Source organism: Lepisosteus oculatus, chromosome 1, assembly GCF_040954835.1.
Source record: "Lepisosteus oculatus isolate fLepOcu1 chromosome 1, fLepOcu1.hap2, whole genome shotgun sequence".
NCBI classification, from domain to species: domain Eukaryota; kingdom Metazoa; phylum Chordata; class Actinopteri; order Semionotiformes; family Lepisosteidae; genus Lepisosteus; species Lepisosteus oculatus.
Window position 1 is genome coordinate 5,305,684 of NC_090696.1, and position 13,411 is coordinate 5,319,094.

Here is a 13,411-nt window from a genome sequence, read left to right on the forward strand (position 1 = left end):
CGACAAACAGGCGGCGAAAGGCATAGCTCAGGTGAGTAGAACTCAATAGTGAGCATGGAGAGGTGAGGTAGAAAGGTTTATGTAGAACAAAAGGGGAAAAGTGGTTGGATAATAGGTTAACTGCAGTGAAGAGAACACGTTGGAATGTGGCAGCGAGTGCGTGGATGCATGGAAACTCTGACAGTAACCCCCCTTCAGGGGCGGCTCCTGACACCCAAATAGGATGCTCAGGAGAGGTGCCACGAAAGTCATCAATGAGATCACGGTCCAAAATGTCCTTTTCGGAAACCCGAGACCTCTCCTCTGGGCTGCATCCCTGCCAGTCCACAAGGAATTGCCAAGAGCCTCTGAGGCAGCGAGCGTCCAGGATCTTGTGAACCACGAAAGGAGGTATACCATCAATGAGCCGAGGGGGAGGAAGAGGCAGCTGCCGCATGGAAAGAAGTGATCTTTGGTAAGGTTATAGGAGGGAAATGTGAAAGGTGGGGTGGATTCTGAGAGTTGGAGATAGAGAGAGACAATATGTGATGGGAGTAATCCGGGAGAGGATCCAGAATGGGCCAATAAATCGAGGCCCAAACTTGAGGGAGGGTTGCCATAGAGGGAGGTTCTTTGTGGAAAGCCAGACTAACTACTTTCCACAGCCTGGGGAAGGGTCGTTGGCAGCTGTCAGCCAGGGTCTTATGTCAGTGAGAAGTCTTCAAGAGGGTGATCCTAGTGTGTCTCCAAATCTGCAGAGTGGAGATGTATTGCAGTACGGAAGGAACATCAGAGTTGGGAGGGGTGACCAGGATTAGTGACGGCTGGTAGCCTAGAGAGCAATAAAAGGGCATCATACCTGTGGAGGACGTGGAGAGGGAATTGGGTGCGTATTCTGCCCAGGGAAGTAGTGAAACCCAGTCGCCCTTGGACACGGAGATGTAGGCTCTCAGGAATGTCAGGAGATCCTGATTCATCCTCTCTGCCTGGCCATTGGCTTTTGGGTGATACCCCGACCTGAGTCCTCCAGCTCCAGGGGCTTTGCAAAAGGCCCTCCAAAACCTGGAAATAAACTGAGGGCCTTGGTCGGATACCACATCCCTAGGAATGCCATGCAGCCTGAAGACATGAGGAACGAAGAGGTCAGCCATCTCCCGGGCAGAAGGTAGGGCGGGGAGCGGGATGAAATGGGCAGATTTGAAAAAAAAATGATCAGTTACAACCATAATGACAGTGTTGCCCTGACTTCTGGGAAGGTCGGTGAGGAGGTCCACAGAGAGGTGGGACCAGGGATGTTCGGGGACAAAGAGAGGTTGGAGGAGGCCTTCCTTCTTAAAACGAGGAGACTTGATCCTGGTGCATATAGGACAGGCCCTAACATATTGCGTGACATTGGCCTTTAGGGAAGGCCACCAAAAGTCCCTGGAGATAAATTCAAGGGAACGATTAATGCCAGGGTGTCCAGCAAAGCGAGAATCATGACCCCACTGTAAGACTGCAGAAGGGAGGGGATGGGTCACAAAAAGCTTGTCTGGAGGACACTGGGGGGGTACAGGCTGGTCTTTCAAGGCATGCCTAACCTGACCCTCAATATCCAAACGGATGGCTGCGATGATCCTGTCAGGTGGGATAACGGGCTCAGGGGGGTAGTAAGACTCGGGTGGGTCATGGAGACACGAGAGAGCGTCAGCCTTGACATTCTTGGAACCCGGGGTGTAGGTGATGAAGAAATGGAATCTGGCGAAAAACAAAGACCAGCGGGCTTGGCAAGGATTAAGTCGTTTGGTCGACTGAATATACGTGAGGTCCTTGTGGTCAGTGTGAATGGTGAAAGGATGTATTGCTCCCTCCAGCCAGTCCCTCCATTCTTCCAGGGCAAGCTTGATGGCAAGAGGCTCCCTGTCCCCAACGTCATAATTAATTTCAGCAGGGGACATTCTTCTAGAAAAAAAAGCACACGGGCATAGGATACCCTTATCCCCATGGCGTTGAGACAGGACAGCGCCAACCCCGTGTCCGGATGCATCTACTTCAAGTACGAAAGGGAGGGACGGGTCTGAATGACGGAGAATGGCGGCTGTGGTAAAGAGCTGTTTGAGACGGAGGAAAGCCACGTCCGCCGCGGGGTTCCATTTCCCTGGGCCAGGACCCTTGCGCGTGAGGGCAGTTATAGGGGTGACCACAGAGCTGAAGTTTCTGATGAACCATCAGTAGAAGTTAGCAAAGCCCAAGAAGCGTTGAAGCATTTTTCTAATTTAGCATAAAGTTTGTTCTGGACGAGACGATGAAAAACTTCACGAACATGAGTGATGAGTTCTTGAGGGTTGCGAGAGAAAATCAAAATGTCATCCAGGTAAACCAGAACAAACTTATGTAAAACGTCTCTGAAAATGTAATTAATAAAATTCTGAAAAACGTTTTGACGAGACCAAAAGGCATAACCTGATATTCATAGTGTTGTGTGTGGTAATAAAAGCCATTTTCCATTCGTCACCCTCGTGAATGTTGGCCAAATTATAGGCGCCACGGTGGTCTTATTTCAATAAAATAGTGGCGCCCCGGACAGATTCAAGAGAAGTGGGAATTAGCAGAGGGGGGTAGTGGTTTTTATAGTAAATTCATTGGGACAGCTGAAGTCGACACACGGCCTCAAGGAACCGTCCTTCTTAGCCACAGATAAAAATCTGGCACAGGCAGGCGAAGAGGAGGGACAAATAAAGCCAGGCTTTAGGGAGTCCTGAATGTAAGTCTCCAAAGTTTTGGATTCCTGTAAAGAAAGGGGGTAGATGCGTCCTCTGGAGGGTAGAGCTCCAGGGATCAAGTCGATGGCACAATCGTAAGGGCGATGTGGAAGGAGGGAGAGAGCCTTCTGCTTGCTAAACCCGAGATGAAGATTGGAGTATGGGGGGGGAATTGCCGAGAAGTCGTCTTGAGAAATTGAAGCAACTGTGAGTCTGCGGGGGGACTGGCAACAACGAGCGAGGCAGCGAGATCCCCAAGCAGTGATTTCGTTCTTAGACCTGGAAATGTGTGGATTATGCTTCTGTAAACAGGGGTAACCAAGAACTAATGGGTGTGAAGGTGATTGGATGAGTAGGCATTGAATGATTCCAGGTGGGTGGTGCATGACGTGGAAAGCGAGGGGTATAGTCTTCCATTCAACTAGGCCAGGAGACAAAGGGGAGCCATCTAGGGTGAGTCAATGAATGAGAGGGGAGACGGGCAGACATGGGATGTTCCAGGAAGTGGCGAGTCCAGAATCTAAGACTTTTTCCTCTGTGCCTGAATCAACAAAAGCAGAAAGAGACTCCTGACCCTTGTCCCAGGTAATGATCGTTGGGAGAAAGAGCCCGGAGGGGAGGTAGGAATGACATTAACCTTAACCGTAGATGGAAAAGGGCAAGTAGGTTGGACAGGGCAGGAAGCTCTGAGGTGGTCGGAGGTCCCGCAGTAGAGGCGGTGCCCCTCACAGAGACAGCGATTCCTTTCCTCAGAAGACAAACTGGTGCGGGAAGGAGCCTGAACGGGGGTGGAAAGGGGGACAGGGGGGTGATATTCAGACTAGCGTTCAAAGATACGCGAGATGAAAGGCTTCCAAAGAAGGAAAATCAAGTGGCAGGTGTGTGATGTGATCCTTTAGTTCGTTGGATAATCTGCGGCGGAACTGGTGGATAAGAACTTCTTGATTCCAGGAAACTTGGGAGGCCAGGGAATGGATGTCGGACACATATTCCTGAAAAGGATGGGCTCCTTGAGTGAGGGAAGTGAGTTGCGAGACGGCCAGGTGGGGAGAATTAAAACCGACCAAAGACGGATTGTAGAGCAGCCGCAAAGAGTTGACATCACTGGTCACAGGAAGGTCCCGGGTGACAGGGTTGGTTGCCCAATCCAGGGCTCGTCCAGTAAGGTAAGAAACCATGTAAGCTACCTTCTCCCTGTCAGTGGGAAAGCAATCCGGACGTAGGTGGCAGGCCATCCAACATTCCGTCAAAAAGCCCTCACACTTCACTGAATCTCCATCAAATTTTTCTGGAGCAGGGAGGGGGAGAGGAGAGGTGTGTGCAGTGCATGGCTGGGCTGGCATGGGCGCTACTGGCTGAGAGGGTGGTAGATGAGTAATGTGGTCAACCAACTGTTGAACGGCCCCGGTCAGTTTGCCCAGTGTCTGGGAGTGTTGCTGGAGGATGGAGAAGGGGTCATTCTGGCCCGCTGGGTCCATGTTTGTGGCTCACTATTCTGTGACGAACCAGTAGGGCTGATTCGGACCCTGTGCGGGGCAGGAGCAAGAGAGAGTGCGCGTTCCGTTACGGAAATCCAAATCGTAAACCAGTACCGTGGTCAGGAAGGAGAGCCATAGACAGTGGGAACGCAAAATCCGTTAACCAAGACTCGGGAGAGATTTCCAAGTCCAATTCGTAAGGCAGGTCGGTAGTCGGTGGCAGTATCCGTTATCCAGAAAGTAGCGAGACAAACAGGCGGCGAAAGGCATAGCTCAGGCGAGTAGAACTCAATAGTGAGCATGGAGAGGAGAGGTAGAAAGGTTTAAGTAGAACAAAAGGGGAAAAATGGTTGGATAACAGGTTAACTGCAGTGAAGAGAGTGCTCTGGAATGTGGCAGCGAGTGCGTGGATGTGTGAAAACTCTGACAGGTTCCTAACACCTGAAAATTTAATTACTTTTTTCTGTGTTCTTTCTAAAAGTCCACAGCATGCCAATCAATATTTGACAGCACATCACCTGGGAATCACTGGTGTAACAAGCAAGTAAGAAGCAAAACAGAGGCATTTAAAAAATGAAGGTAAGTGATTAAATCATATGCCACATAAAAAAAAACTTAAAACAAAAATTCTTGTGTCTGTTTTCATACTGGATTCTTTATTATAATTTTTGCCCTCCCTGGATGTTCTTGCGCTAGGTATTTTATCAAATAAAGTGATAGTAACAGAAATTATTTTCTAAATGCAATATTCATTTGTATACCTCTAGCAGTCTCTTTGTTTTTAAATACTGACACCAAAAATATTTTTTGTAAAATTGCACAGGCTTGCGAATTGCAAATACCCAGTAACGATCTTTTTCTTTATTACAAACTAGCAGTGCAACCAATAAAGAACATCTACTACACTGATGACCAGTGTTTTTCAATCAAACACAAGCACTTTCAGCACTTATAAGACAAACCTGTTTACTGAGCCCCGGGCCAGATGACACTGCTGAATTTAGCCTACGCAATCAGTCTTTGTCCGATTTATTAGAATTGAAGACTCAACACCCACCAGTTTTTAATTACACTAACCACTGGTCTGATTACAAGAAATCTTTTCAACTTCCAGCTAATGAAACCCCAGCGCCCACCACCCCGAACCTCATTGGTACTAACAAAACATCACTAAAGTAAAGGGCTGTCAGAGGTATCATGTCTTCGTAGCTGTTTAGATTTCTTTTTTCTTTTTTGGAAAAACGTCTAGCAGAGGACAGAAAGAGAAATTACCTTGTATGTAGACGGTGCTCAAATAATGTACAATGTAACAGAAGCTCTAAAATAATCGGTCTTTAATGTAATACTCTGGTTCAAATTGGATTCTTTCAACTCTATGGTTAGATTTAAGGTCATCAATAAGATTATCACTCAAGAAATCCTGTTTTATCCTCCTTTAACCTGAATCTATTGTTTAATGTTACTGACATTAAACAATACTTTTTTAAAAGATGTTACTACAAACACTTTCTCAAAAGGGTTTAACAGATTCATGTTTTTTTTTAAAACCCATAAATTTCTAAGATGGTTTATTCAAGTACTGTTGGTAAGTTTTCTTCTGCTCCAGATTTTTCCCCAAAAATAAGTTTCTGTTATTGGGAATTTCTTGCGTGATGCCGAAATAATTACCACAAACTGTTGTTCAACGGTTGAAAAGCACTAATGAAAAGAAAAAAAAGATGAAAGTAGCTTAAATTAAAATAAAGAAGCATTTGAAATAACTTTGAATTTTGACAACCTAAATTAGAGGGTAAAATACATTTCTGTATATATTTTCATTATTAAATATTGGTGGTAAATGTGTCTGTACTGATTTATTGCGACCTCATTTTGTTTATAGAAAATAAATGTTAAAGTGCAAAGGAAATGCACCTCAATTTTCGCCTATTACATATTATTTCATGCTAATTTTTATTCCGTATATTTCATGCTTTCTGTGATGCCAGAAATGGGATTTCATATTTAGTCATGAACTTCAAGCCACTTTCAGTTAATTATTAATTCAACTATTAATATTAGTAATGATGGACCATGCCTCACTTCTCCACAGGAGCTCTTACCTAAAATAGTAATTAAATAACCAAACAGAAGACTTAAATCAGCTAGAACCATGAACCCTCACTACACTGTAGTTTTACAGGAATAACAATCAGACTGAAAGATATACAGTACATACAGTACAGTGCCAATGGGAAGTCTCCACTCCCTCTCCAAATTAACACACTTTGTGGCCTAACAACCTGAAATCTAGACACTTGAAATCAGAATTTATTTTACCTTCATTTACACACTGACACACAAACTCCCGATGAAAAACAAATGCAGCACACTCAGACATTTTGACAAGCAATGGGAAATGAAAACCTGGAACAAATGTGCATGTAGACCTGCTGCTGTATAGGAGGGCCTCAAGAAAATCACCGGTTCAGCTGCACACGTGTTTGGAATAAAACTGTCACCTAAGGCACAACTCTGAATGCGGGGAGATGAGAAATTTGGAAAACCCATGGGAGTGACATCATGGTACAAGTCACAAGTCACACAAGAACAAGTAAGTGAGATGTTTATTCCCTGCTGAAAAGAGAAGAAAGGAAACACAACGTTTCGGCCATGGAGCCTTCTTCAGGTGTGGCACCTTCTTCAGGTGTGAGGAACCTGAAGAAGGCTCCACGGCAGAAACGTTGTGTTTTCTTCCTTCTCCTTTCAGCAGGGAATAAACCTATTACTTGTTCCTTTGCAGCCTACGCATGCTGATGCAGCTGCCCACCTGAACTACTTACAAGTTAAGAATACCACTGAAAAGAAATGAATCACCTATATCACTGAATATAGGTCTCCTAAATCTCCTGTTACAACAGATCCGTATCTCTTGAAAGCTAGTCACTGGACTTTTTTTTTTTCATTAGAAGGAAACCTTATCTTTGAGAGCTAAAGAGTTTGGTTACAAACATTTTATAAATCACATAATTTACCAAATCTTCTGTTTAACTGAAACAGAACTGAATTAAATTGTTCCACATTTTGCCCGGTGTTTCTAAGTTAGTCTCTGGCCTGGACTAAACAAGACTTAACAAGAATAACTGTCTTACTGATAACAGATAAATAAAAGGAAGGGAATTAAAAGTCACCCCATCTCAAGTTCTTTTTTTTTTTTGCAAAAGCACTACTGTTTTTCAAAACATATATCTATGAAGAGATTCAGGAAAAATTAGTGAAAATATGTGATTTTTATTTTTATTTGTGATTTATTTTTATAATTCTAGTTTAATTTTGCTTGTGTAAATAATCACTCTCCCTCTCATCCTAGTGTTAATCCCCCATCAGCAGGGTCCGCTTGTCAGCACGCCCCTCTCCATTTGGTGGTTTGAACCAAATCTTTGATCTGACGTTGCCATTAAATGCGACCGAGAAATACTCCAACCGGCGCGTCGTGCGTAAATAATCACTAATGTTGTTATATTGCAATACCATGTTTAGTTCATAAATCAAGGGAACAACAGATTTAAAAACAGCTCCATTTCAAAAGCCTGTGCCATTCTAACTGATAAACTCACTCACTCGTGGTGTCCCAGGTTCACGGAAGGAAATCTCACCCTTGGCAGGATGCATCTTTCATCAAATTAAGTCTAAGAGCCCCAAGTGTTCTTCATTAACTAGTAAATGTGCCAATTCAGATGGTGTGACTCTTCAATACGGTATACATTTTGTTCACTTTTTGCTTTCTTTTTTTTTATGCGGTTATTTAAAAAAACAGTTGCAGACAGCTTTTCACATGTGACTAAAACTCACTCAAGGCTCCATCCACAACACTCCCAAACACAAGAGTCCCTGGGGCATCGTGCTTCTTCAGCACACTCTGTTACAGCAGAGTCCTCCACAGACTCCACCTTTCTTATTCATCTACACATATGGCTGAGGGCCCTGGACAACTACATCACAGGCTTAATTAAACTGCCTGCAGCATTTACTGAATTATCTGATCATTATTATTGAAGACGATGATTTGAGGAATGTTATTACTTTTATTCATAGAAAAAAGGAACTATATGTAAACACCTACTGTAAGTACTGTACAAGCTAAAGAAAAGCTTTATTAAGTATGTCATATAATTCCTTACAAATCTGCTATTTTACTTCAAATGTAATATTAAGGGATTTTGGCATTTATGACAATTACATTTTGGCATTGTTTTACGTGACTCTGTTTAAGAAGCATTTTGGATCGAACACAACATATCAGTCTGCAACTAGGCTCACATTTCCAGTGTGATAATGTACATTACATACAATAACCAGCACGTGGCAGGGGAGAGAACCGAACATCACAGAGGAAAATCAAGCAAGACAGAAGGCCAGACACATCTTCCCTTTGAAGCTTCACCTCTCTGCCATTTCTTTTGTATTTAAACTTTAAAGGGCAGCAGGGTTAAGTGGGAAGCTTATTTGCAAATGTTGCAAAAACAAGTAGATAAATGTCCCACATGTAATTGTACGAGAGTATAAAACGAAGTAATGTCACCTGCCTTTACTGTACAGTTTCAGTATTTGTGTACAATGATACACAAAGTCCCACTGGCTCTGCAATCTCCTTCTCACTTCTTTATCTCACTTTAAAATTTGTGGTTTCATCTCTTTTTTCCTTCCGGCTCACAAAAGTACCTGTAGATGGGGAAAAAATGAACTAAATGCTTTTAAAATACTTACAATATGCTGGTAGGAATTCCCCAGGAGGAATAGTCCAACTAATACATGTACCAGAAACCTTAATATCTGTCCTGTTTATAAACATGTCATAGGATCTAGGGGCTGTTAAATAATTTAAAGTTTCCCAGTGGTCCATGACACATTACATAATAGGCTCACAAGCTAGTGTAACTAAATGACAACTGTAGGAGTTTGAGAGGGATATCAAGCACACTATCAGATTGCTGTTTGTTTACACTCGTTGCAGGTGCGTCGTAGTGTGCAGCTCTGCCCCCGCCAGTGTAGCACACGACCCATCACCCCACGTTAAAGATCCAAAACAGAAAAGGGAATGGGGGGATTACGGACCGGATCTTGTAGAGAGACTGGGATCACCCTCTGGGAAACCCACACACTGTGTCGGTTTTTGAGCAAAGGACCCATGAAATCACATTGAGAGGACAACACAGGAAGACCACCCCCCTCACACTTTTTAACAAAGAAACACCAAAAATGTCTCACTGGCTACCAATCTCTAACGAGATATGTAATAAGAGCACCTCCCTTGACTTAAGTTTAGGTTTCTGGGATAGGGAGAGGCTCATTTTGCTTTTTAATATCAATAATCTTGTACTCAATCAAAGTCCAGGACCCTGGCAGGAACCATTTGTGTTGCCATTCTCGTCTACATCACTGTGCTTCCTCAAACAGTGGAATTGCCCTATGCCAAAAAGCCAACCCTCCTGCCATGGAAAATTCAATGCTATCCCATCTATCCTAGGAGGTTTTGTATTCTCTACATCTCAGACTCAATAAATCCAGTTACACTCTTTCATTTAATGACAATTACAATGACTCCAACCTAGTATTTTTCAGCCAGATAACTGTTATCTTTCACTTCCCTTCCTGCTCTCACTTCGTCCCTCGGTATTCCTCAGACCCCTTCTCTGTGGCTGGACAGATTGAGTAAGTTGACCATTAGACACCTTTCCACTGGGAAAGAGGATATGATTTTAAAACAGAAACAGATTAAAGTACATTAACTTTTAAACCAAACACTACACTTCTGCTAGATTGACAAACATAGAGGACTTTATTAAAATAAAAAGTGTAATTATATTATTGAATTACATGAAGTATATTTTATTTTAATGATTTGTATTTTAAACCATTTTGTTGCTTTTTTCATTTATTAATACAATTGATGACATTATACAGTGACTAGTTTTTTGTTAATAAGAAAGCATAGGTTTTATACTGTATATACTAATTCATTTAGTTTAGTTTAAAGTTGACATTAATGTGTTTCAGGGCTATTTTAAAATTCAACCTGATATCAAAGCAGCCCCAACAAAACACAAAAGTCTTACCACAATGCTAGAGATTTTCAGCGATGTACAGTACAAAAATCTAAAATAATGATGAAAATTCAAGAATTTCTACATAATGTATATGCAGAAACAAATAAAACAAAATGACAGTACGAGTGAATTATACTGTTATAATTGTTTTCTATGTATAATATAACTGTTATAAGCAGGCTGATATGGTGGTACATGAATGACCATTACCATGACCATTGCTTGTTCACGATACAATGTAACAGGGGGGTCAGACTCCACTCCTGGAGGGCCCTGTGCCTTCTGGGTTTTGTTCCATCCTGGGCATATTCAAAATATTTACCTGGGGCCCACCTTGGATCCTGTTTAGAAATATTTCAATTTCCATAGCAAATTAACTAATGAGTCCTGCTCTGTAACTGAGAGCTCAGGGGGAACAAGGAAGAACAGAGAAGGCATCAGGTCCTCTAGGAAGTGAGTCTGAAACCCTGCTGTATGGGATTTCTTTTTGACCGGGATGTGTTTTTAGTATCTCTCGGTTTGTCTTGAGAGATGCAGGCACAGCAGGAAGGACGATCAATGCACAGAGCTTCTGGAAGAGGTGCAGAGTAGCGAAAATGCTACCTGGCCTCCTCCAGGCTGATTCAGCCTTGTAATACTAATCATGAACAAATTACACATCTCTGAGGGTCGTGCACTCCAGTGTCTATCTGATGTTTATGAAACAGTTTAATTATGTCATATTCAGTGGTAAAGGCAGAATGTATATCAGAACTTTGAAAGTACAAATTTGATTCATCTAAATACAGAAACCTGTCAAGTCTGACAAAAGGGTCTAATACCCTCTTATGATTTTAAAATACCCATTTTGCACTAGAACTATATATGAAGTGTCCTGCTGCTGTGTGTTAAAAATAAATTTCCAAAAACTGGGATTTACTTTTTTTATTTTTACAATAAAGGATAATTATATCACAGTGTCATTTTATGTATTTATGCAACATTTAGTATAGCATATACATGGAGAGGCATATACATGCTCTTGTTGTCACAGGTTAATAATATATATAACTCAATGTATTAAAAAAACTAAAGATGGTGAGTCTTATCACTAGTTCATACAAGGGAGTTATTTTCTTAATATTGTGTGTGATTATATTAACACTGCATTCTGTGACACCAGGGTCTTCTTACATTAAACGCCTCCACAGGAAATACATATTAAATATTTAAGGCTCTTCTCTGCCATTAATTACACGGCCTTGATTACTGTATAAAATAACAAGGTGTAGGAGGGTAAAAATGGAAATAGGTTGTATTATACTAGATTGCATCACAGTCAATCATTAAAAAAGCTTCTACCCCCTAGTTCCAAGAACTCACTACTAAAAACTTCAGCACCAAAGACTTTAAATTAAGACTGCTTCTTTAGAAATACATTTCAGTACCTGTCAAAATATAACTAAATATAATGTTCACAGGGTTTTACATTAAAAAATTCTGCTAAGCCGAGAGACTTCAGATTCCACAAATGCTATGTCACTTACCATCTTTCCACAGAATAGTTATCTAAAACTAAACTAAAAGTTAATTTATATACCATACTTTTACATAACAGATTCAGATACAACAGATACAGACATGTAGTCTAGGAAGTATGAGTATACCAATTATTTTAACATTACCACTGCCTATACAAACATTCAGGAGTTTTAGCATTCTTAAACTGTGACTTTAAACGTCATCATAAAATGTGGTACAGTGCAATATCTAGAATAAAGCAATTCTCTTAGGGTATTTTTTTTCAATTGTAAATATGGTTATTTAATGGAACATTTGCATAGTAATTGAAGGGGATTACAGGTTTCAAGCTTTTTGTTTAGCATCGTGTTTTGTAAAAGAAGACTGAAGAACAAGGGGGTTTCACCGATGAGGTAATGTGAAAAACATATTTCAGAGAAACCAACACAAAACCCATCCAATGGTGAAGTGGTAAATACACATGCTCAGAATTTGTAATCGGAAATTCTCTTCTTACAGTAAGATGATGCCAACATGAAATGTTTAATCTCTAAATCTGCCTTACACACCGTACAAGGCCAAGATTACTATTAAGGCAATGACAGGAGATGTGATTATTCAAATTTCAAATTAGTCAAATTTTGTTTGACAATATCCATCCATATTGCTTCACACCTTGTATCTATAACACTGCTTATTTTTTCCCCTTATTTTAAACAAGAGGAAAGATTTCTACTTTTGTGTACCACGCATCATCAGCCTTTACCATTAAATAAATACTGCAACTTATTTTAATTTCTTTTCAATTTCATTTCCCAAACCACTCCTCTTATGGAAACAAAGGAAACTGGCTCTCTTGGGGATCACCACTCCCTGGGCTCGTCAGTGCAGCTCAGTGCTGCCCTGCTGCTCTGGTGCCTGACCTATGGCAGGCACGCAGGAGCTGCAGACCTAACCTGCTTCAGCCCAGATAGAGACGACATGACACGAGAGAAAGTGACGATCTCGGAGGTAGGCGTTAGGGTAAAGGGTTGAGGTTTTGCTTGTGACAAGTGCTGGAGACGAGGTTAATGAAAGTGGAGAAGTGCATTTAGGTAAGGTTCCCGGTAATCAAGTGATGTATTTGTAGTTGGTGTGGGTGATGCTTGTCTGTAAGTGTTACGACCACGCACCGTAACTGGCTCAGTGGGCTGAGCCCTCCTGCTGCCCGGACATTAACACCTCTCGCCAGTTCAGTCTTAATCAACTCCTAGAGAACAGGCCGACAGGCTTCATATCTTTCTGTGCCACTGGGGCCCCAATGTTTAAGTGGGAAACATTTGTCCACATTTATTGCACTCGTTACCTCATTTTCCAATCACGTCCATTCCCAACACTATTTAAACTCCTAGTTCCCCCACACTTCCTCGCTCGGTATTTGAGTCACTGGCTTGTCAGTTTGCTGCTTGCTTGGGTAACTCTCACCATGCGCTTTACCTGGAACGATTATCCCGGATTTAGACCTCTCCCTTCGACCTTTGGGTTCTGCCCTTTCGGATTACGCCTCTGGGACTTGTTTGCCTGCTCGGATTGTAACTCGCGCCGCATAGGGTCCAGCTTGTTTATGGCCATAGAGTCGTAACTTAGGCTC